General features: G+C 42.6%; 1 long non-coding RNA gene across 1 annotated transcript in view; it reads right to left on the bottom strand.

Annotated features, from left to right (window-relative positions):
- The window catches only part of LOC135416728 (uncharacterized), an 89,433-nt gene that overhangs the window by 19,109 nt on the left and 48,167 nt on the right, over nucleotides 1–22,157 (bottom strand). The window contains exon 2 of the long non-coding RNA XR_010431702.1: nucleotides 19,121–19,195. This is a non-coding gene — a long non-coding RNA (uncharacterized LOC135416728). The remainder of the gene's footprint in view (nucleotides 1–19,120; nucleotides 19,196–22,157) is intronic.

Below are 22,157 nucleotides of genomic sequence, written 5' to 3'. Positions count from 1 at the left end.
GGTCTGCCCTGAGATATGGATTTGGCTCAATAAGCACATGTCAGCTGCAGAAGCAGCTGGCTGCAGAGCAGTTTTCATGGAAACTGGGAGCCTGTGTCCTCTGAAAAGATTCCATATTATTTCATTCATTTATTGTCAGAATTTTTTATTTATTCTGAATGGCCTTTGAGAAGGTTAAGAATAGAATGACAGCCTAAAATCAAATTCCTGCTTGTCTTTGATTTCCGTTTGATTATTGATATTATTACTTTGAATAAAATCAATTATAAATCTGTAATGAGACATGCCATCTCTGTATGGTGGGTATCTGCAAGACTTTTGTGTTAAAAAGCAACAGGATAAAAGGACATGTATTAGAGGTCCTTGGCTGTAACCACAGCTCCCAAAGCCCCATGCTGACATCAGGACTCTAATTTTCACATAAAAGCAAGACATGCCTTAACTCTCACAGGTAAATAGTGCCTGAAGATGTTGCCTTCCTTAATTGTTTTATGGGTGTCTGAGTTTTCAGGCTGAGCCAATCCTGTTAATGGGCTGAAACCCTGCCTGGGAACAGAGGCAGCCCAGTGGTTCCCAATGGCAACATCCCAGGAGGAATCCCACTGAGTCACCAGCGTGGCTTCCCTGTCACTGCCTGGAGCTGAGCTCTTGGAGACACACCTCAGCCTGCCCAAAGATAAAGAGTGTTTGATTGAAACACAGTGTTTTCCAAAGAGAATCCAGCACAGACAGCTCTCGTGTGGAGAACTTCACCGTTTACACACAAAGCAGAGATGCTGCCCGAGTGCAAATCCATCATGGATTGCCAAAGCCTCAAGACTGTCTGAACCCATCCAGAGCCTGAAGAGCTTGGAAAGAATCAAAACTCTTTAAACTCCTTGACAGTACCAAATCCTCCACTAATCACAGTAATCAGCATCTGCAATCTCCATCCTCTCCAATCCTGCAGTGCCTACAGCCCAGTTACTCAACCATTCATCTACCTCCAAGGCCTTTGTAGATCTGTGTTCCCAAATCCCTGTGTTCCTGAATCCACCTTCCTTTGCTACATGAAATTTCTGCTTTCTAATATTCTACTGAGACTAAAAAACCTGTGGCAAAGTCAAAGCTGAAATCACATGAACATGCATGCAATTGTTGCAGTCACCTCCTCGACTGCCCTCTCTGGAGGGACCTGTTTCCTGTGGGGAAGTGGTGCTTTCTGACATCCAATCTTCACACTAATCCAGCCCTCTCCAAAAACACCTTGGGCTTTGGCTTTCAATCCCACAGCTCCCTGGGACAATATGAGGCCAGTCTATCCTTCCTTCCATTCAGTTGCTGTCCAGGGGTCTACCCAAACTGACCACCCTGGGTTTGCTAATCTTTCCTGGGGGAGGCAGAGCCCCAGGAACAGATGGTTCCCTCAAAGGATCCTTGTCCTTTCTTGCAGGTTTTCCAACTCTAGAGAGGAAAAAAGTGAAGCAAATATGACCCTTGCAATTGAGATCCTTTGCTCATACAAGCAGCCCTATTAAAGCTGAATGGGAACATACATCATAATAATTAAAGTGGGCATGAGTTGGCTTTGAATTGCAGGAACTCTGGGCGACCACATTTCACTTTCCCTGTCGTTGACTAAGATAGAATTTCCTCCTTCTCATCAAATGGCAACTTTTTTATTTATGGATTACATCTCTGCCTTGGAAGGAGGTAGAGTTACTGATAAAGTTTTCCTGAAAAAAAAAATAACCAAACCTGCTGCATTTTCTTTCAGCTCACAGATGACTGCAGTTGATCGCATCTGTTTTCCAGCAGACATCAGTGTATCCAATCAGAAAGATCACAGAATATTTTAGAGGTCTTGGGATTGTTTGGTCAGCCAAAAGATTTGGGCTTAGAAAAAGAGCAAGGAGACAAATATGGTATGTACTAGTTTTCATGGCAACCATGGTAAATATTCTCTTAAAACTACTTACACAGATGTAATCTTTAGCATTAAATATATATATATATGTAAAAATCAAGAGTCTGGGTTTTTTTACCATTATGTTAAGAACTGCAATGACTCAGTGGGTTGCAGTCCTGGCTATATCCATTGAACTGACAGGGAAGGTTGGGGTGCTCATGGTCACAAAATGCTTCCAATACAGAGTAAAATTAAACTCTTCCTTTCCTCGAAAGAATGGATGAAGCCTTCAGTAAACAACTACTTAAAAGGATGGGAACGTTATCAAAATGTAGCTCCTAGTTTTGATAAATCTTTTTAATTTCCACCTTCAGCTCTGATATGACAAATGCAATGCATAAAAGAACCTTCAGACTAAAAATTGGTTTTTTGGTCTTTGTGTTTCCAAAACCAAAATCTATTTTCTAGACCTGAAATGAGACAAATAAGATATTTAACTGTGATTGGAATATATATTAGATTCACACACCTACTAAAACAGTTATATTTGCTGGTTATTTGATTCTGCTTAACACTGTTGGTATTCTCCTTTTTTCTGTTCAAATTACTAAATAGATCATTTATTCAGGCTTTCATTTTAGAATGTTCATGACAGCAAGGAAAACATAGAAATATAGAGGATATTATATCAAAGAAGTTATCAGTTCTTACTTCCAAAGTCTGAAAATGTCTTTGAACTGTCTCTTGCAATTAATTTCTTGGTTTTGCACTAATGCTTATGCTCATGATGTCCTTCTGGTGCCCTGTAAATAACTTCCCAGTTGAAATCATGGGGGCTCCAATACAACCTGCAGAGTAAATTTGGTTGTTATTGAGTTTTTGTGTGTTTGGGGAAAAAAAAAAAAGGCAAGAGAAAACAATTAGGAATTAAGGACATAAAAACCACAGAGACAGAAGAAAAAAAAAAAGATCCTGAGAAAAGCTTCATGGATGGGCTTTAGAGCAAAGAGGAACTTGTGAATATAATTGAATATAAACCAAAATATTTTCCCTTGTTGTTTGATGCCTTCAACCAAACAAAACTCTGCATATTTAAGTAAACAAGCAGGATTATATGAGAAATTGTATTTTCTTCATTGAAAAAAATAGTAAAACCTGTAATTCTGTGGCTAATAAATCAATTTTAAAACTAGACAGCCAATCTTCAGTTTTACTGTGTGTCTTTCAGACAAGCCTTGAACACTGAGAAATTCTTCCTTCTCGGTGTCCCACTAACAACATGAGAGACGTTCAACACTGCAGAGTCCACACAAATGTTTCTGCAAAGCTGGAATCCTCTCCTGGACTTAAAAACTCCCTGGACTTAAAAACTCCCCTTGTGGTTAAGAATCCTCCCCCAGTAAGAATTTCAGCTAAATGAGAGAGCTGCCTTGAACTGACCACTTCACTAACCATCACCTGACAGAACAGTTCCTGCTGTAAAGTGCTGGAATTCTTGGATAGATGATGACTGGAGTGGATCTCTGATATATTTTGATGTGATGGAGTATCCCTCTTTAGGGATTTGAACCCAGTGGCCTAAAAAAAACCATGTTACACCAGCAGAGTGCTGAGCTGGAGCTTTCCTTCCAAAGGGCTTCACTCTGGTGGTGTTGGGATGGAGCTGTTAAACCCCTGAGGACAAAAGGAGCTCTGCAAGACCTCGTTACATGTTAAACATAAATAGGTATATTGTAGCCTTGCATGCAGTCTATTTTACTTGAGCAAGTATGTTTTTTGTTAGACACATAAAACACAGAGTGGGTTTTAATGGCTGATCAGATCCCGTTAAAGCAAATTGCATGTTTAAATACAAAGGATGAAAGGATCTCTATTATTCTACAAATTTCTAGCAGCGTTGCACCTTAAAAGGAATTTTATAGCAAATTTGTAGCTTTGCAACCAGCTCATGAACCAGGGGGCATAAAAAGGACATGTGTTCCAAGAGCAAATGCATTCCATATTTCAGAAGTAATAAGTTCTTGCTTGAACCCAGATCTCATCAGTGCAGAGAAAGGATTTTGCACACCATGGGAGGAAGGACCTTTCTGTCTTCAGCAGGACAGTATTTCATTAAGGGTGCTAACCTGGTCTATGCTAGAGCCAACCAAGCCATGCCTGAAGAGCCCCTGCTCTACACCAGAAAGCCCCAATGCTTTCCTTGGCTTAATTGCAATCCACAAAAACATCCAGGAATAAAGATCTACACAAGTGGAAACACTGACCCAGAAGATCAGGCTCGTCAGAGGCAAAAAGATTAAAATCCTCTAGCAGCAATAAGGCTTGTGCAAGTGAATCTTCACATACCCAGGAAGAGAATTTCCATGTAGTCTTAGAACTAGTCAAGGCTGTAGGATTAAAAGGTGCAAAATACACATATATCTCATAGCCTTCATCTACAGTAATACTTGAGCCTCTGTACTCTGTATTTATATGGGTACCTGTAAACCTGTGAAAGTGCTGTTGTGTGTTTTATGTTGTTTAAGGCAGTGGAATATTAGGCCCACTGCAGCCTACAGGGATTAGGAATGCAGATGCCAGTTAACCAGAAATAAAAGAAGGTGAATACTGAAAAAAGGTGCAAAATTACAGAAACTGAAGGCTCTGGCAGATGGGTCCTGCTGGAGTTAACACTCCAGAGAGTTCAAGGTATTATCCCTGCCAGCTCTCTGCTCTGCCTCTGTGCCAGAGGGTATCCTCATGATCTCTTTGTCATGCCTTCTTCACTTCCATTGATTTTGTCTGAAAACACTGTGTTATAAACCACAGTAGCAGAGGAGATATATTTGATCCTTGTGCTTTTCTAGAGGCACAGGTAACCCTTTTTCCTGCCCCAGTGAGATTCAGGTGAGGTTGTCAGCTGGACCCCTTAAAGTATCACTAGAGCAAGGGCTGTGAAAGTGAGAATATGTGATGATTTGTTCTCTTTGAGAAGCTAAGTGAAATCTTTAGCTTTTTAAGTGCAGAATGAAAATCCCCCCTTTCTCTACTTCTACAGGAATGTTTTGTTATTTGTAGTCGTGGTTCTTGATTTCCACCCATAGCTTCCTTCCATGGTAACAGCTTTCTTTCACACCCTGGAATTTCCTGGTCCCCGAAGAGGAGATTCACAGTGCTAATAAGGAGAAAGAAAATTAAAGAAAGAATGAAAATAAATCAGAAATATGGGAAAAAGCAGAGTTAAAGGTGTAAAAAAAATCACTTTCTTCCATGAGAAAAGTCACACAGGTTTGAAGTTGCTGAAAGCTGTCAGTTCTTCACCAATATCTGAGCCACAGTGGGCCACAGAACATCCTCTGCAGGGCAGTGAGTGTAGTGGAGCACTAAAATGAGTTGTCTGCAACAAATCTCAAAGTCTTCAAGTGACTCCTCTTTGTTCTCATGTATGTAAACCTTTACATGCACTCAACCCCTGAAGTATTTGAGCTCTTTCAGTGATGCACCAAGGCCTCCTACATCTCTTCCTCTGCAGAAAATAGAATGTAAGAGGGTGGACCTTGACAGTGGAGCAGAGGGTGGGGAGCTCTGTGATGGCCTGCACTCCCCAGAGAGTTTTGTGTATGAATCATGCCCTCAAAAATGTCTCTTTGCATAGTTTATCTACTTAGGAAAACCCTGTTGTGCCAGAAAACTAAAGCTATTGAGGTTTCTTGTGACAGGGTGCTGGCCTGGCTTTGCTAAGTGCAAAAGGAAATGGCATGAAAGTTTATTTTTCTTCATCCACAGGCAGCAGCCCATAAAGCTTTACATTCACATACAGATGATACATTCTGAATACCATAGAAAAATCAAATTGTGGAAGAAAAACCTTCCAAAATACGTCATGATCCCACATAACTTGCATAAAATGAGCCAAAAATTTCACCACAAACTTTATACTAAATAAAGATGAATACTGCACGATTAGCCCAAAGTTACAGAAAACCTTCTAGTTTGTTCTTTCCCACTTTTCCACTGCATCCAAGTTTCAGCTAGTGTAAAAAGAAGGAAATTTCTATTTGCAAGCTAGGGAGATTTCCTGGGCTCAAAACTAGAATACTGACACAAATTCACACCTCCAAAAATCCATCACAAGTGACAACTTACATTATTCCTTTATTTTCCCTATCTAGGATGTGTAGATAAAGTCTGGGTGGATTTTCTTACAGTGTATCCCAGTGCTTCTGTCATGGAAAACTCCAGGTTTTCAGTGGTGCAAAACCTTATTGTGAGAGGAGAGCTGTCTCACATTTGGAAGTCAGGAGGCTGCTGCTTTTTCTATTCCTTCCTGCCATCTGCAAGATCTCATAAGGAGTAAAAACGGGAAATTACTTGAGCAAATCTTCAGCTTTTCCTCAGTTTTCTTTAAATAACGTCCTCAGCCCTCTGCCTCATGATTTACATAATAAGGAGACTGTGTTGTGTTATTACATCAGCTTCATTTCTTCAGGGAAAAAGGCTCCAGATGTATTTGACTAAGTCATTAGTGCAAACATCCCATATTTGTAACAGCATTCCCTAGATCAACTGTAAAGACACACTGTTGATTTTGGCTACAGGCTCAGGAGTGGACAGACACTGCCACTTGATCTAAGCAGCTGCCTCCTCATTACTCCCTCCAAGTTCATTGTCATGGAGAGAAGTACAAACCCCTAATGGATCCGCAACATGAGAGTCCATAAAACCTGGCAGATGACTCATCTGATAAAAATCACCATTGTAAAGCTATTCAAGTAGGAGGGAGGGGGAAAAAAAAAAGATTTAGCCTTCCTCAGAGCAATTACTTCCTTTTGTCAAGGTGTTTTTCTTCAGTCATATGGGAATGAAATTATAAATAAATACAGAGTGCAGGTCCTGACACCTCAGCTCTGGTGGGATGGTGCTGCCAGTGGCTCTCTTAGAAGCTCTGGTGATGCTTGTAGGGTAAGCATCACTGCTCAAGGTGAGGAAGGTTACAAAAAATGAACAATATATGATCCTGCATAGTTTTAGAAGTCAAAAAAACTATTAAATTTTCCCACGTCGTTTGCTATTTGATTCAACTCGTACGGAAACTTGACTACACTGAATTATTACTCACTACCACGTCCAGCAGCAGGAAGCTTTTTTAATTGCAGGTGAAACATCCTTCTCCATTTACCTTTGTACCCTCATATCGACAATCGGAAATGGAAAAAGTCAGTTAAAAAATATAGAGATTTAAATTGTTAGCAAATTTTTCCAAATGGCACAACAACGCCAATAATGACAAAAATGTGCAAATGAGTCCTTTGAAACACTGTTGCAAGGCAGAAGAATACATGTGGCTAAGTAGATGAGCAGCTTCTAAAAGGAAATAACCTAAATAACTAATTTCTGAAGAGAAATCTTAAGAATAGGTAAATAATTCTTGTAGATGCTGACACATTTGTATTACATTTGTGCCACAGCCTTTATTTGTTCTCTGGATGCAATCAAAAGACTGTGATTTTTCTGTAAATGGTTGGGGTTATAAATTGATATGGACTGTCATGTCTCCATCAATAAACACTGTATTTTTTCATTTAGAAACTAGGTAAAAACATCTGGTGTGATACAGAGATGTGCAAGGATTACAATGTGCACATAAGAATATGGGCAATCAAAACATATATTATTTAAATATTTGACACATTTGACTCTCCTACAGGATTAGACCCCAATGAAAGGTAGAAAATTGCACTTACTGCTGTCTCCCAGCTTTGTCATAACTGCTCAGATCCCTGTTGCTGTGCAGGAGATGTGGTATTTGCACTTAATTGCATCATTTGAAAGTCTTAGAAGAGGGTATTCTAATGATTAAATCAATGTAAACCAGGTTTCAGAGCCAAAATAATCAAAAGTCTGACCAAGGCAAATGTTCTCAATAAAGTGAGCTTGCCAAACACAAGTGCTAATTAACACCTGATTCTAATTTGGTGATTGTGAAAGTGTGGCAATGGAGCCCTATGATTTTGTAAGTGGAAATAACATTGCCTTTCTCCACTGGTAGGTTGCATGAACTGCCCTCGTGGCCAAAATTCCTCCTTTTGATCCGTTCTGGGTACAATCCATCAGCGTGGAGGCAGCTCTACCCAGGCTGAACAACACCCCTCTGTCTGAGGATATTTCCCATTCCTTGGTGTTTTCCCAACTGTAATGATTCTGAATGAAACTTTATCTCCCTTGATGCTGGCTTTAATTGAAAATTTTCAAAATAAGTGAGTTTAAAGTATCACACTGGCTACAAATGGCAAACCCAAGTGGCCGTGTCCTTCCATATTTCCTGTTATGACTTTTTTTCAGGTTTTTGAGGGAGGGAGAAAGCTCTTTCAGCCAGGTTTTACACAAGAGCCTGAGAGCTCAGGATCTGCTGCATCCCATATCAAGTCTTTCATTCAGCAAGGCACTCAAAAGAAAAGCAGATGTATTGGCATGTGACTAATTCTTGAAGTCATTGGGTATTTGATCAGTCACCTGAACAACTAGGGGGGTTTGCCTTGTATTCTTTACCCTCTTCATAGTGAGGACACACAACAGGCCCAGCCAAAAACTGGTACTAGATGTTGTATTTGTTGACACCCCAAAATCCAACCAGATGGACTGGAAGGACTATTCTCTCTCCTGAAGTAAGTAACAAGTCTTTCCAGTACAAAAAGTGAATCTCTCCTGTGGACAGCTGGAACACTTTAGGCCTTGGGACCACTCATCTAGTGTCATCTTCCAAAATATACTTTTTTAAGTGCACATTCAGTGATGCCTTCCCATTTCTTTGCACAAAGGAACGACTCAGTGTCACCTTTCCACCCTGAAACAAAAGTGGCACCACACAAAATGAACTCACTGCTGCCCTAGACCTAAAGGTTGTAACACTTCTCACTTATGATCTGCCTAAAATAACATGCAGTTGAACTTCATGTGCAACACACATAAGTAATTACCAAGGCACACAATATATGGAGCATCTTCAAAAACAAAGCTACATAAATTTAACTTCCAGCTGACTGTCGATGAATTCAGTTATAAAATCAACACCTCATGTATTTGATCTGCACAACAGCTACATTATACAATCTACTGATCTTTTTAATGGTTTACTCAGTCTCTCATTAAAAAAAAAAAATAGAAATATGAAAACCAAATTTGTAAGAGCAGGGTCTACAGAAATATTTGCAAAGACTCGTAAGCGTTTTATTACCTCTGCAGTACAAATGGATTTGACTGTGTGTTTAAAGCAACTGCAGCTTGTTCTTAACAAGGGGGAATTTGCACTATAAATGGCATCCCCTCTTTAGAAACAATACTTCCTTTATCTGCTGGTGTTCAAAAGCCCTACCAGGGAAACCTAACTTATCTGTTTCATCTTAAAACTGGAGCTGCCTGTCAAGCTTTGACAATCTTCAGATTCTTTTGGAAATAGGAAGCAACCCATTGTGTTCAAATTTGCTCTTAGTGACAGCTGATCCCACAGGAGCATCTAGTTAGAAAATAATTGATAGCACTTGAAACAGAAAGGACTGCAAATCAGGTATGACAAGTTTGCATTCAATGGCAGCCCTAAAACTAATTGTCCGGTTAAGAAATCAGCTTCAAAAGAGGAAAAAAAAAACTTAAGGGGAAGGAAATGAGGAGTTTGTTTATTGCACATACACTTTCGTTCTGACAATATTTTCCTTTTAAAAGGCAGGTCTGGAATAAGCAGTACATTAAAGGGATGGGCCCAAAGCAAAACCTCTAAGCTGAGTTACTCCGAACTTTATGACTCGAGCCCATCTGCAGTTTGTTATAAACAAGTCATAAGGCATAAATGAAAAAATCTGGATGCGGAGGGATAGAGAGGCTCGATCCTGCTACTACTGAAGTGAACAGAAAAATCTCTTGCTGACTACAGAGGACTTTGGATCAGGCATTAAAATTCCAAAGTGATACTGGCAAAGCTTCAATCGTGTGAGTGCGCGCGCGCTCGTGCGTATTTATACACACAGACGCACAACCCAATATCAGGAATTTTTAACCCTGACTCTTGTATCAGACTGTAACACCGGATGTCAAAAATGAAGATAACATGGGAGGAAGTTTATTTTGATGAGGAAATCCCTAAATGCTGTTGAAAATATGCTTGGAATGGTTAATTACTATGTAGAGGCTTTGGAGGAAACGATATCTTGCAGCTTGACCATCATCTTTTTGCCAGGTTTCCCTTCGATTTATCTCTTATCTGCAGGAAACTGTCTCACAGCTTCTGAATCTGCTTTTGGCTAAAAAGAGAAAAAGGACAATGACTCATTGTTGGGCAACGGGACAAGTTCTATTTGGATTCTAAATTTCCACATGAACGCTATTTAATGTCGTATCTACTGTACTTCAGCCCATCCAGGGGATATCCAGGGTGGGCTCTGGAACCAACCAAAAGTGAAAGTTCCTTCACCAAAACAACGAGCAGCAACTGAAAAGAAGATATCATACCCAAGGGATGAGAACACTGCATCAGGAAAAAAGTATCTGCTGGATTTTCTATGACTAAGGCATCAAAAAAAGGCCTTATTAACAACTGAAAGTACTGCAAATGGGTAAGTAACTGGTGACAGGATGCAGCAGCTGATACCCACCAAAGTTATTGCTGCTCAGAGAATATTGAGCACATTGAGAGCCGTGACTTACATTCCAAGGGGTATTTTCATGCACGACCAAGCAAAGCAGGATTCCTTCCCCTGCAGCGTTTACTGAGGTCTGGCAATGAAGATCTGGTTAAGCTGCACGTGGTGAGAGGGGTTGGTGCATCCAGCAACCACAGGCAGGGTCCGGGAAGCACACAGGAAAAACACTTGGAGCATCCCGGCCCCTGAGCTGGAAGTTAAGAACGTCTGGAAATGCCGAGGGAGCGTAAGGAAGTGCTGGGGGAGGGATGAGATGCATCAGATGATCCCTGTGCCGACACTAATGAGCACATCAATGAAGGGATTAAGAAAGGACCAGGACATGTTTCTCCCATTCCCTCCCCTGCAATGATTGCTCCAGTGCTCAGAGGTGTGGCTTCACTTGGTAAGAACTGAAAAGTCAGCGGCTTCTCCAAATATTACATAAAAGGAAAGAATGACACAAAAACACGATCTAACCCTGTAAATATTTTTTCCAGTTTCACGGACCAAATCCTGAGCATGTCATGTGTCTTGCATTTCTTATTCCCCCAGCTCCATTTCCCCAGTGTTGAGCTGACATCTGAAGTAAGAGTACACAATCAGTATGTTAATAATCAAGGAGTCTGCTCGCTGCATTAGACAGACATCAGAGGAATTTCTTCCACTGTCTGATGAATATTATAAACAGGCCCATTTGTATTAACAGAGCCTTATGTAGCAAATCCAAAAGTGACAAACCAAACAGTTTTAAGTGGTTACATTCCATCCCCAAATGTCCTGAGTATCAAGCATTGCTAGAGACCTGCATCCTGGCTGCATGTGAGGGAAACAAAGAGGCCCACAGTCAGTTGGACTAGATGCTTAGTGCTGAAGCAGATGACTATGACAAGGTTGTTTTTTAACTGCCAAAGTGACACTGCAAATGCAATCTGGTCTTGCAGCTGGAGGGCCAGAAATGTTGTATCAGTTACCAGAGAGGGAAGGCATTTGTTCTGGAGAGCGACACTTCAGGAAGGGTTTACATCTGAGTCATCATCTCTGCTGGCGTGTGTGTCCACCAGAGAGCTGAGCTGCAGAGCTTCTGCAAAAATGCTGCAGGGAAGTTTTAAGACCTGCAGGCCTCTGTGGACCTCATTTGCTGCCCTGTCAAAGGAAAGGTCTCCTTCCTGTGGGCTGAGGACCGACCCCTGGATGGCAATTCTTGGGCTTGGAAGTGGTATTAATCATTCCAAGCATGTGGCCAAACCGCTTGAGTTATCACCTGAAACTTAACATTTCAGGCAGAATAGGCACAGCTCCTTCCCCATCCTGCATAACACACACAAAGAAATGAGGGGTAGGTGGAAGAGCAGGAAAGGAAAGGTGAGAATCACCTGAATGCTCCTGAGACTCGTGGGATTTTCTTGTGTATGTTGAGATGGTTCCTGTGGGCTGCTCCTTCACCAGCTGGCTGTGAGACTGTCAGTGTTCCCTCTTTTTTTACCCTGAGATCTTTTCTCTCTCCACCTTCTTAGTCCCTTGGGAGACTGGGAATCCTCCTGGAGGACATCCACGCAGGCTGAAGTGGGAGGAGAACACCTTCCTTGCTGCAAATCATCAGCAGCAGACACGTGTGGAGGATGGAGCAGCAATCCTGAGGCACAGTGGGCTCTCAAGACTGGTGCATTTTAGAAGAGAGAGGGCTTCATGTCTTCAGGCCTCTTCTTTCCCCTTAGATAACTGGGTAGAAATAAAGGTTCAGACTATTTTGAGCCAACCACAGTCTTCTCTGTGACTACCATTGCACCTTGGGAGTAGAGGAGTAGAGGTGACTGGACCAGAAATGCTGGGAGAAGGAGTTTTATTCCCCAAAGCTGGAGGATAATTATTTACTGTTTATTTTGACCAAGTCACTTGGGTTTCCAAAGTGTGCCTGGAAACTGTGAAGGATCAGCCTTTCTCATGAGATTTCCTGTTGGTGCTGCATCCAGTAGCACCGGAAATATCACAAGAATAACTTTTCTTGTGGTATTTTATTACTTCTGCTTCTGCTGCTGGCCGGAATTGGGAAGTACAGGGGTGCATGGAAATGAAATATAGTGGTCAGGGGAGAGTCTGCCAAACATTTGGAAACGACAACAGCAAGGAAGGTCATTCACTTAAGTCTCAGGAACTGCTTCTGATCTGCTCTTGTTTTATTCAGCCACATTTACGTGATGCTGCTTTTGAAAGTCATTCAGCCAAGGCTGGTATCAGTACCTACTCAAACACTGACTGTCTGTGGTTTAGCTGGGAGTCCTGCTGCTAAGTTCCTATAGAGAAGTGGCTTCTGTTTCCTAAAATGTTTAACTGACACAACCCCTCATCAGAATAGGTCCAAAGAAACAACAACAAAAAAAAAGTAAAAAAAGTCCCATCCTGCTACATCTCATAGTTGCACTGCCTTTATTTAATATTGTGGCAGCACAATTAGACAACATAAAATCTGGGCATATGCTCTCCTTGGGCAAAAGAGCATCTATTTATCTGTATTTATTTCCTGCTCGAAGTTGTTTGACAAGTGCTTTGTGCAGACAAAATCTGTCTAGCAATTGTTTGTAAATACACGCTGCAAATATTTTTCGGCTCTCTCAGACAGTGGTTCTTGGTGGCAGCGATGACTAAGCAGTGCAAGCAGCTGCTAGCAATTCTCCTCCAGCCACGTTTGCCCCTAAGGCACTGGAAGGCAGCTCGGCAGCTTGATCCAGATGGAAGGGGGATGGCTCCGGCAGGAGCGGACACCTAGGAGCAGTCGGGAGGAAGGGGAGAGCCGACAACAGCTCAGCCAGCAAAAGCTGTTCGGCAATTCACACCCTTGGCACTGCAATCAAACTACCTAAACCACACGGGGCTGTGTCCATTTCCTGTTTGGTCGATGTAATCTTTTAAAAGTTACTCCTGTTTCTTCCTGAAGTGAATTCTCCTTCACTGCAAAACTAATTTTGTTTCATTATTAAATAAGTGTTGGCTGCTAAATCAACACTTTGCCTTCCTGAACAAGCTCCATCTGCAAACAAACCAAATTAAAAGGGGAACGAATGTGGACAGAGAGAAATTCAATCTAAAATCTAGAAAAAGATTCCCTGACTTCATTTCCCTTATTATCTGACTGTCATCCTAAGAGCACTTTGCTCAGTTTAGATTAGAAAAGTGAAGTTTTGCTGCAGAAATGCCAATGTCATAAGGAATAATCATGGGTACTTTCAATTCCTTTTTTTTACAAGAGATGTAGGACACTTGTCTCACTTGTGACTAATTGCACTGAAGTTGGGGAGACTATTCCATGAGTATAAAGATAAGACAGATTTGGCCCAAGAAGGCAGTTTTTCTTCTGGTGTTTTGGAGAGCTAGAGGCACATACTGATAGAAGAAAAACAACCCCTGTAATAGTTGGTTTCATTGTCTCTGTAATAAAATGGGACCAAATTCTGCATCAACAACCAATTTCTGCACAACAGAAAAAAATTCTTTTATAGTTACAAAATCTGTTTTGTTCCTCACTCCCTCACGACTGCACTGGTATTCTGAAGCATGGTGCACAGTTCAAAGCAATTATTGTTGTAAAATACCTTGGTTATCATCAAGGCCTTTGCTGTTGCACTCTTCAGAGTGTTGATCTCAGCCAGGGAGACATGTCCTATCTAATCAACTCCTGCTACAGGGAAAGGGGGAAAATAAGAGACAAATTCAGGTAGATCCTAGTGTCAAAAGAAGAAAACAAAAAGCAGCTTTTGTCACTCCCTCATGGAGAGGTCGAATGCCTTTTGTTTCACATCCTGTACTGTTTTGAGTTGACACTACTGGATGATATTTGGGCCATGTCTGGTGGCTACACGTGCATTTATTGCAGTTATACTTTCCACTGTGCCACTAAAAGCTGAGACACTAACCTATAAATCTGTGGTAAAAGAGAATTGCACTGTATGTTCTGGTGGTGTAGAGTTGCATAATATATACATACTTTCAAAAATCAGGGGTAACTAAGAAGTGAACTGAAAGCCATTCTTAAACATCAGCAGATGGAATGTGAGGAAGGGCTATTACAGACTGACACAAACAAGACTTCCTTATTTCAAGGTTCTTTCACACATTTTAGAACTAGACATTGACATAAAATATTTTAAAGATGCACATCTAAACCTTCAAGAACGTGCAGCAGCAATCTCCACCTAGGGCACAAGAATTACTCCCCACCATCACCCCAGAACTGCAAAGCAACTTGATGGCTTTTGTGCCTCTTTTTCAGTCAAGTAAAACTGGAAGAGTCCGAAAGGAGAATTTTAAAGTCAGTGGGAATTTTGACCGAAATAAGAAACAAAATCTCCTTTAACTCGAATTTGCCACAACGGAGTGAAAGTTTGAAAATACAGAGCTGGGCTACATGCAACCACAGAATTAAAATACTGGATAGGAAGGGGTGGTCCAGATGAATATAGCCATCCCTTTCCATGATATCCCTGAAAAATCCTGAAACAACAACTGTATTTCATGTTGCTTCACAACCTGAGGTGATGATAGTACAGTTAGAACTTTTTCAATGTGCCTTAGTAACTATTGTGTCTGGATAATAAAAGTTTTGACCAGCTGCAGATTCCATGTCCAATCTCTTAAGTTTTTGATGAACTTCTTGGGCTTGAATAATAAATGCAGAAAAGCATAAGCAAGGGCACTGAATATCATTACCAACATTATCATATGAGCAGATTGCAAACCCCTCAGCATCCTAAAATGTGTTATTAGACTTAGACATTTTCCTGCCATTTTTTTCCTGTTTTCTAGGAGCACCAGCATTCCTGAGGTAGATACAGGTCTGAAAACTGTGGTTCTACTTGTATAAGTTACACAAACCAGCTCTAAACTCACCTGCTACTGGTACTGAAATAAAGCTTTGCTGAGAGTCTGTTGTTGACTTTGCTGAATTTAGAAATCAAAGGATGATTTTTTCTGAGTGACAGTGCTAGAAATTATAACGTACCTGAATTAAAAATTAAATTATGCAAGATGCAAAGCTCAGAGTTGCCATCAGAATTAAAGCTTTAATGAAACTAAAGACACTGACTGAAGGATTCAAACACAGCCAGAATTTTGGGGGGAGGCTGATCTGGCTAAATCAGAGAAAGAGGTAAGTCATAATGTGTGGGTCTGGATTCACTTCCATATTTCTTTGGCATTTGGGAATGTTTGGGTCTGAGGCTTTGTGCTGAAATGTCAGCCACTTATTATTATGATTTTAGTATCTATGTTTTAATTCTTTTCTAACACTTCTGTGGAACACAGATTTTTGATTAACTCAGCGCTGTCTAGCTGACTTTTCAAAGTAGCAACTGCAAATTAGATGATGAAGAACTGGAAACAATGTGAGGGTCAGCCCATGAGGAAAGTCCTGCAGTCAATTAGAGCTGTTTGAGGTCCTGGCCACCACAGCCAAAGCATGGGACTGAATTTGCATTTGATTCCAGATAACATCAGAAAATTTTTTCTATATCACCTGTTTTTTATGTAAATGAAGGGTTACAAATAACATCCTTATTTCCCAGGACTATTTAAAAGATAAATCAATGAATGCTTACAAATCATTTGGATTTTAGAGTGGATGGGAAGTGGGAGAGAAAAGGAAACAAGAACTCAGATGGACCAAGAGAAACAGCAAATTCCCTTCATTCTGTTTTCAGCAAACAACATAAGCCTGTGCTTAGCTCTGAGAATGTGCTTAAATCTGCCCCAGTAAATGAGAGCTGAAGTCCACAGAGTTAATTATGTGCTTTGGTGATTTTCTGAACTGGACAAATTAACAGGTACAACTAAAAAATGCAGAGTGTACATATAAACTTAGCTGAGCATGGCAAACAGTCTGAACCCTCAGTGCTCCTTCTTCAGTGTCCAAGCCTGGCATTGCCCTGTCTTTCCTGCCCTGAGTCACTGCAAATACTGGGTATGCCCAGATGAGGATCACAGGCAGCAACATTCAGGTACCTGAAAGCAGAATTTGTCTCATTGTACTTGAAAAGCAAGTTTTAAAAGTTCTCAAGGGTAGATGAAGAGCAGTGGAACAAACCACACCATTAGAGAGCCTGAATCACAACCCTGGATGCAGGACTTGGGAGCAGTGGGGATTTGTACTCTAGCTGAACTTTGCTACTCCTGCTGAAACAAAATTGAACTGGAGTATGTCCTTTATCAGTAGTTATTTGATCAACACAGCAAATGGGCACAGGCTCAGCACTGTCTCAGCTCCGCCCTGCAAGAGCTCTCACAGTTATTTAAGGAGCATTCTTTTAATATACTTGAAAGAAAGTAACTCCTGGCCTGCAACATTGTCAGTCCTGTGCATCTCAGGATCTAACACGTTTCGGAGCTGGTTATCAGCTGCAGTAAAATCAACATTTTATAAGCTTCTATTCTTGTGCCATATTTGTAGAAGTTGCAATGCTATCACCGAACAAATGCCTCTTTCATTGCCTTTCTGGAAACATAAAGTTCCTTTAAAGCCCAGAAAATTAAATTGTGTTCGTCTGGGAGACGGCGTGTAGACAAAATCTCCTTCAAAAGTCAGAAGGCCCCTGAGTCAGAGGAAAGTTCAATTAATTTGTCAGAGAACTGAAAACAGATGATTTCAATCAGCAGCACGAGATGACTTCATGGCCGGCGTGCGCTGGGAAAGGCGGGAGCTCCGCTTCCAGCCGCACAAACAGGCGGCCCCGCAGGATTTGTAACCCTGGTCCTGCTCTGCTGTGCTGAGCTGAGCCGAGCTAAACCAGGCCAAGAGGAGCTAAGCCAAGCCATGCTGAGCTGAGCTGAGCCGAGCCGATCTGAGTTGAGCTAAAGTGAGCCGAGCTGAGCTAAAACGACCTGAGTTGAACGTAGCTGAGCTGAGTTGAGCTGAGCTAAGCTGTGCAGAGCTGAGCTAAACTAAGCCGAGCTGAGGTAAGCTAAGGCAAGTTGAGCTAAACCGAGACGAGCTGAGCTAAGCCGAGCCGAGCTGAGCTAAACCGAGTTGAGCTGAGCCGAGTTGAGCTGAGTCGAGCCGAGCTAAGCCGAGCCGAGCCGAGTGCGGCTCCGGGCCGGTGGCGATGTGCGCGGGGCGCGCGGGATGATGAATGGCCGGGATGCAGTGCCACCTCATTGGCTGCGCCGCCGGCGGGACTGGCCAATCAGCGGCGCGGCCGCTCCCGGGGCGGTGCCGCCCTGCGGTCCCCGCTGTCCCGTCCTGTCCCGCCCTGGTCCTGCCCTGTCCCATCCTGTCCTGGTCCTGCGCCGTCCTGGTCCTGTCCTGTCCTTTCCTGTCCCGTCCTGGTCCTGCCCTGTCCCGTCCTCTCCTGGTCCTGTGCCGTCCTGGTCCTGCCCTGTCCCGTCCTCTCCTGGTCCTGTGCCGTCCTGGTCCTGTCCTGTCCTTTCCTGTCCCGTCCTGGTCCTGTCCTGTCCCGTCCTGTCCTGGTCCTGTGCCGTCCTGGTCCTGTCCTGTCCTTTCCTGTCCCGTCCTGATCCTGTCCTGTCCCGTCCTGTCCTGGTCCTGTCCCGGTCCTGTGCCGTCCTGGTCCTGTCTTGCCCTGTCATTTCCCGTCCCGTCCTGGTCTTGTCCTGGTCCCGTCATGGTCCAGTCTCGTCCTGTCCTGGTTCTGTACTGTCCTCGTCCTGCCCCGTCCTAGTCCTGTCCTATCTCTGTTCAGTTCTATCCCTGTCCCATCCCACTGCTCTCCCGTCCTGTCGCTCTCCCGTCCCGTCTCATCCTTGTCCCGTCCCGTCTTATCCTGTCCTGTCCCTGTCCCGTCCTTGTCCTGTCCCGTCTTGTATTACCCGTCACTGTCCCGTCCCGCCGCTGTCCCGTCCTATCCTTGTCCCGTCCCGTCTCGCCCGCCCTTCCCTGCAGCCCGTCTCTTGCCGCTTGCCGGCTCCCGGCGGTGCGAGCGCGGCTCTGCCATGCGGGCTCGGGGAGCGACTGCCCTGATGCCGGGGTCGGGACACCGGGATCGGGACACCGGGATCGGGGAGCCGTTCGGCGGCACACGCCGGGGGAAAGCCCGGTTGTGGGGAAATAAACCCCATGGCCGCCGGCAACCCCTTGTCTTATGCATCCCACGACCAGGAATGTTCCCCGCGGCAGCTCCGGCCGCGCTCGCTGCTGATGGCGGAGCTGCAGCCATCGCCCCCTCCCTCCCTCCTGTTGGCGGGGAGGCCGCGGCCACGATGCTGAAATCCACGTTGCACGATAGAAAACACGGGGTCAAACCCTCCCAGTTCACCTGTGTCTGTCCTTTGGGTAAGAAATGAGCCAAAACCTTGCCAGTTCACCTGTGTCTGTCCTTTGGGTAAGAAATGAGCCAAAACCTTGCCAGTTCACCTGTGTCTGTCCTTTGGGTAAGAAATGAGCCAAAACCTTGCCCACAGTCTTCAGAGACCTTACCGATGCTTTGCTATTAGGTGGGATGTAGCTACTGTTATTCTAGAGAAATTCGAACTCAACTGATCTGATTTGCTCCCCTGCATTTGCTGGGTATCCTGATTTTCCACCGGCCTTGTGTTGTCAGGGGATTTGCAGCATGTCAATATTTAGCAAGCTCACCTGTTTCCCAGAGCACTGCACTGCAACTGCAGGGAAAGTAATGCTTCAAACTCATCCTTCCTTTTCACTGGGGACCTGTATTTACAAGACAAAAAGAGATCATCCTAAATAAGGAATAACCATTTATTACTGTGGCAGCTGTTTTCCCATTTTATCCCCATCCTTAATTTTAAAATTATTTATAACCCTAAATTAATTGTGTTTATTATTGCCACTTGGTCGTCCAAAAACGTGGCAGAATAGAAGCCACCAAGAAATAAGCATTTTAGGTACGATATATAATATGGGTTTACAACCCCTCACAACATCACATTTTAAAAAAAGGAAGAAACAGGTATTTAAGTATCTTTTTTTTTTTCCCCCCTCAAACTGGATTAGCTTTCTGGCACTTCTCCACCAGCTATTAATGCTTCTCCAGTTTTGACATTGCAGAATCAGACTGACCATGTGGCAGATTTGGACTGTAAGAATGTCTGAATACATAATGATTCCTTGTCTTTTCCCCTAAGGTGATAACTTTTATGAACAGAAAGAAGGAACAATCACATGAAAAACAGGGAAAAGCCCCTTTAAAGGATTCCAGGGAAACACCTGCTCCCATATAATATGCTTTTTCCTACAAATATATGTTGTTACTTCCCTCAAACACAGGATTAAATGAAAATGAACTAAAAATTACTGTAATTTGAAATAACTGTAGTACACCATTGTTTCTAAATCAATTTACAAAGCTTTTCCCAAGTTCTACTGAAATTCCAAGGTTTAGAAACTCAACCTGAACAGAATCAATATTTAGCAGGTTTCTGCAACCTATCCAAGTCTGTTTAGAGAAGGAAATTATTATTTCTCTGCCTTACTTGTTACTTGAACAGACATAACACTCCCTACAAGTTTAGCTCACAAAAAAAGAGTTCAACTTTTTACCAGGTTCAGCTTTCCAATGTTGACTACAATTCCCTGAAAAGCAAACCTTTTTTCTACCCTGGAAAAAAGAGGGTGGTTCAGATTAAGCAACTCTTGGTGCAGTTACACTGAGCAAAATAAGCAAACGGTGGCAGGCAGAACAATTTACAGCTCTGCATAACAAACTCTTGGAAACAGTTTGCTATTTTCAGAATTAAAGGTATAATTAGCAAGAGAAAAATTTGCCATTCCACCTTATTCCTTGAGTGTTTTCTCTGTGGCAAGAGGGGCTGATGCACTGCTTTTTCTTTTAAAGGTATGTGGCTCAGGAAAGAGTTTTATGCCATAAATTTAGGTGTCAAAATAATAGGTGGGTAATATTAGGGGGCTTTATTATTTTATTACTGCTCAAAGTACTTTCTGTACTTTTACAAGAGTATTGTTTTTACACTCTACCCAAGAGTTGTTTCTTTCCAGGATGTCTTTGTGGGCTCTTTTAATCTGACAACAATGGAGAAACTTTCTCTGCACTGAATATAATACACTGTATGACAAGCATTGTTGGCTTTACTGGTCCCTGTTGGATATCCAGTACTCACTGGACCTTGCCAATACCACACTGATAATCAAATACAGTTAAACAAGGGGTAGCTCACACAAAATCCACTGAGGTCAGTGAAGCATCACTGGCTTCTTGCTGGTGATAAGTGGTGGAAGACAAAGCATCCAGTTGAAAGGCTGAAAATACGGTATGAAAATACTTCAGCTCTCAGGTAAGAGAGAACCAAGAGGAGAAAGCACATGTAGAGTTCTTACACAGACACATATCCAGTGAGAAACAAACCTGCACTGAGGATAAGCTGCCTGGGGCAATGTCTTCTGCTCAGGTAGAGGCAGCCACTGCCAGCAGCATTTGCCCTGCAGGATCAGAACCCAGCTGGTTTCTCATACCAGCTCCACCTGTCATCCGGTGTCTCCACTAAAATTCAGTTTGCCTTTGATACCCAGGAGCCTTGAACCAGCTTAGAAACGGGTGACATCAATTCCAGCCCTTCCCACCCCAGTCTCCCGACATCTGGACTGGTGGTCTAATCACCAAGTCGCTGAAAACACAGAGTCTCTCTTAGATGGCAAATTTTGTCCTTGCCTATTTGACTTCAATTTAGCACTAACTAAGTGCTGACAGAAGGCAGATAAAATGGTTGTTATAAACTGCCAGAAAAAAACCTCCATCCAGCTCCCACCAAAGGGAACAGAAAAGTGACTGATGACTTCAGAGGATAATCAACAAGTGGTAAGGATGGAAGCTGGCCAAGTGTGCTGCAGATACCTCATTCTAACACAAAATAAAATGTATGTCCATAATGGACAGGCTACTCCTCATCTACCCACCGTCCTTCTCCACAGGTTGATATCTTGGAGTCAGTGCCTGGGCAGTGAATGGCTGGACTGTTGCTCAGATCCCCTTTGGTGTCTAAAATGGGCTGGTGCTCCACAGCCTCAGAAAGCACTGGGATTTCCAGGATTCCTCAAAGGCAGTGAAAGATCTGCTGCTCCCTCTGCTCTGATTGTCTCCCCTTTATTCCTTCAGGAAGGTCTGGCAACTCTGGCATCTTCTGGCTCCTCAGCACATGCTTATATATGATCTGATGTAAAATTAATTTCTCTGGTTTCTCAGTACCTGAAAAGACCTAACCTGGTATGACTTCTTACAAAGGAGTAACCACAAAAAATAGTATGAAATAATTTCTCAAGAAATAAAGAAAAATACAACAAAAGCAGAAAGAAAGTACTTTTAAAAGTGTATAAAAGAGGGTACTGTCAGTCTTTCTACAAAGTCAGGGACAACATTATTACTGGTTCCAGGGGAAGCAGTAATGCTCTTGAAAAATTTTGTTTGCTGCTGGCATATGTGAGCCTGCACATGGTTGTGTTGTAAAAGCAAGAATAGATTTACAGTCATAATCTTTCCAAAGTTCAAGCTCCGAAGTTAAACTCTACAAGTGTCTGAATCCAAGCAGATAATCCCAGTCTTCAAGTCTCAGCCATTGCTATAAAATTATATTTGTACTATTTATGGAATGTGCAGATACAGGGGAAATGTATTTATGGCTGTTTTGACTAGTTCTGCTGT

This window comes from Pseudopipra pipra, chromosome 6 (genome assembly GCF_036250125.1).
Source record: "Pseudopipra pipra isolate bDixPip1 chromosome 6, bDixPip1.hap1, whole genome shotgun sequence".
NCBI lineage: Eukaryota > Metazoa > Chordata > Aves > Passeriformes > Pipridae > Pseudopipra > Pseudopipra pipra.
This window is presented reverse-complemented; position numbering and strand designations above follow the sequence as displayed.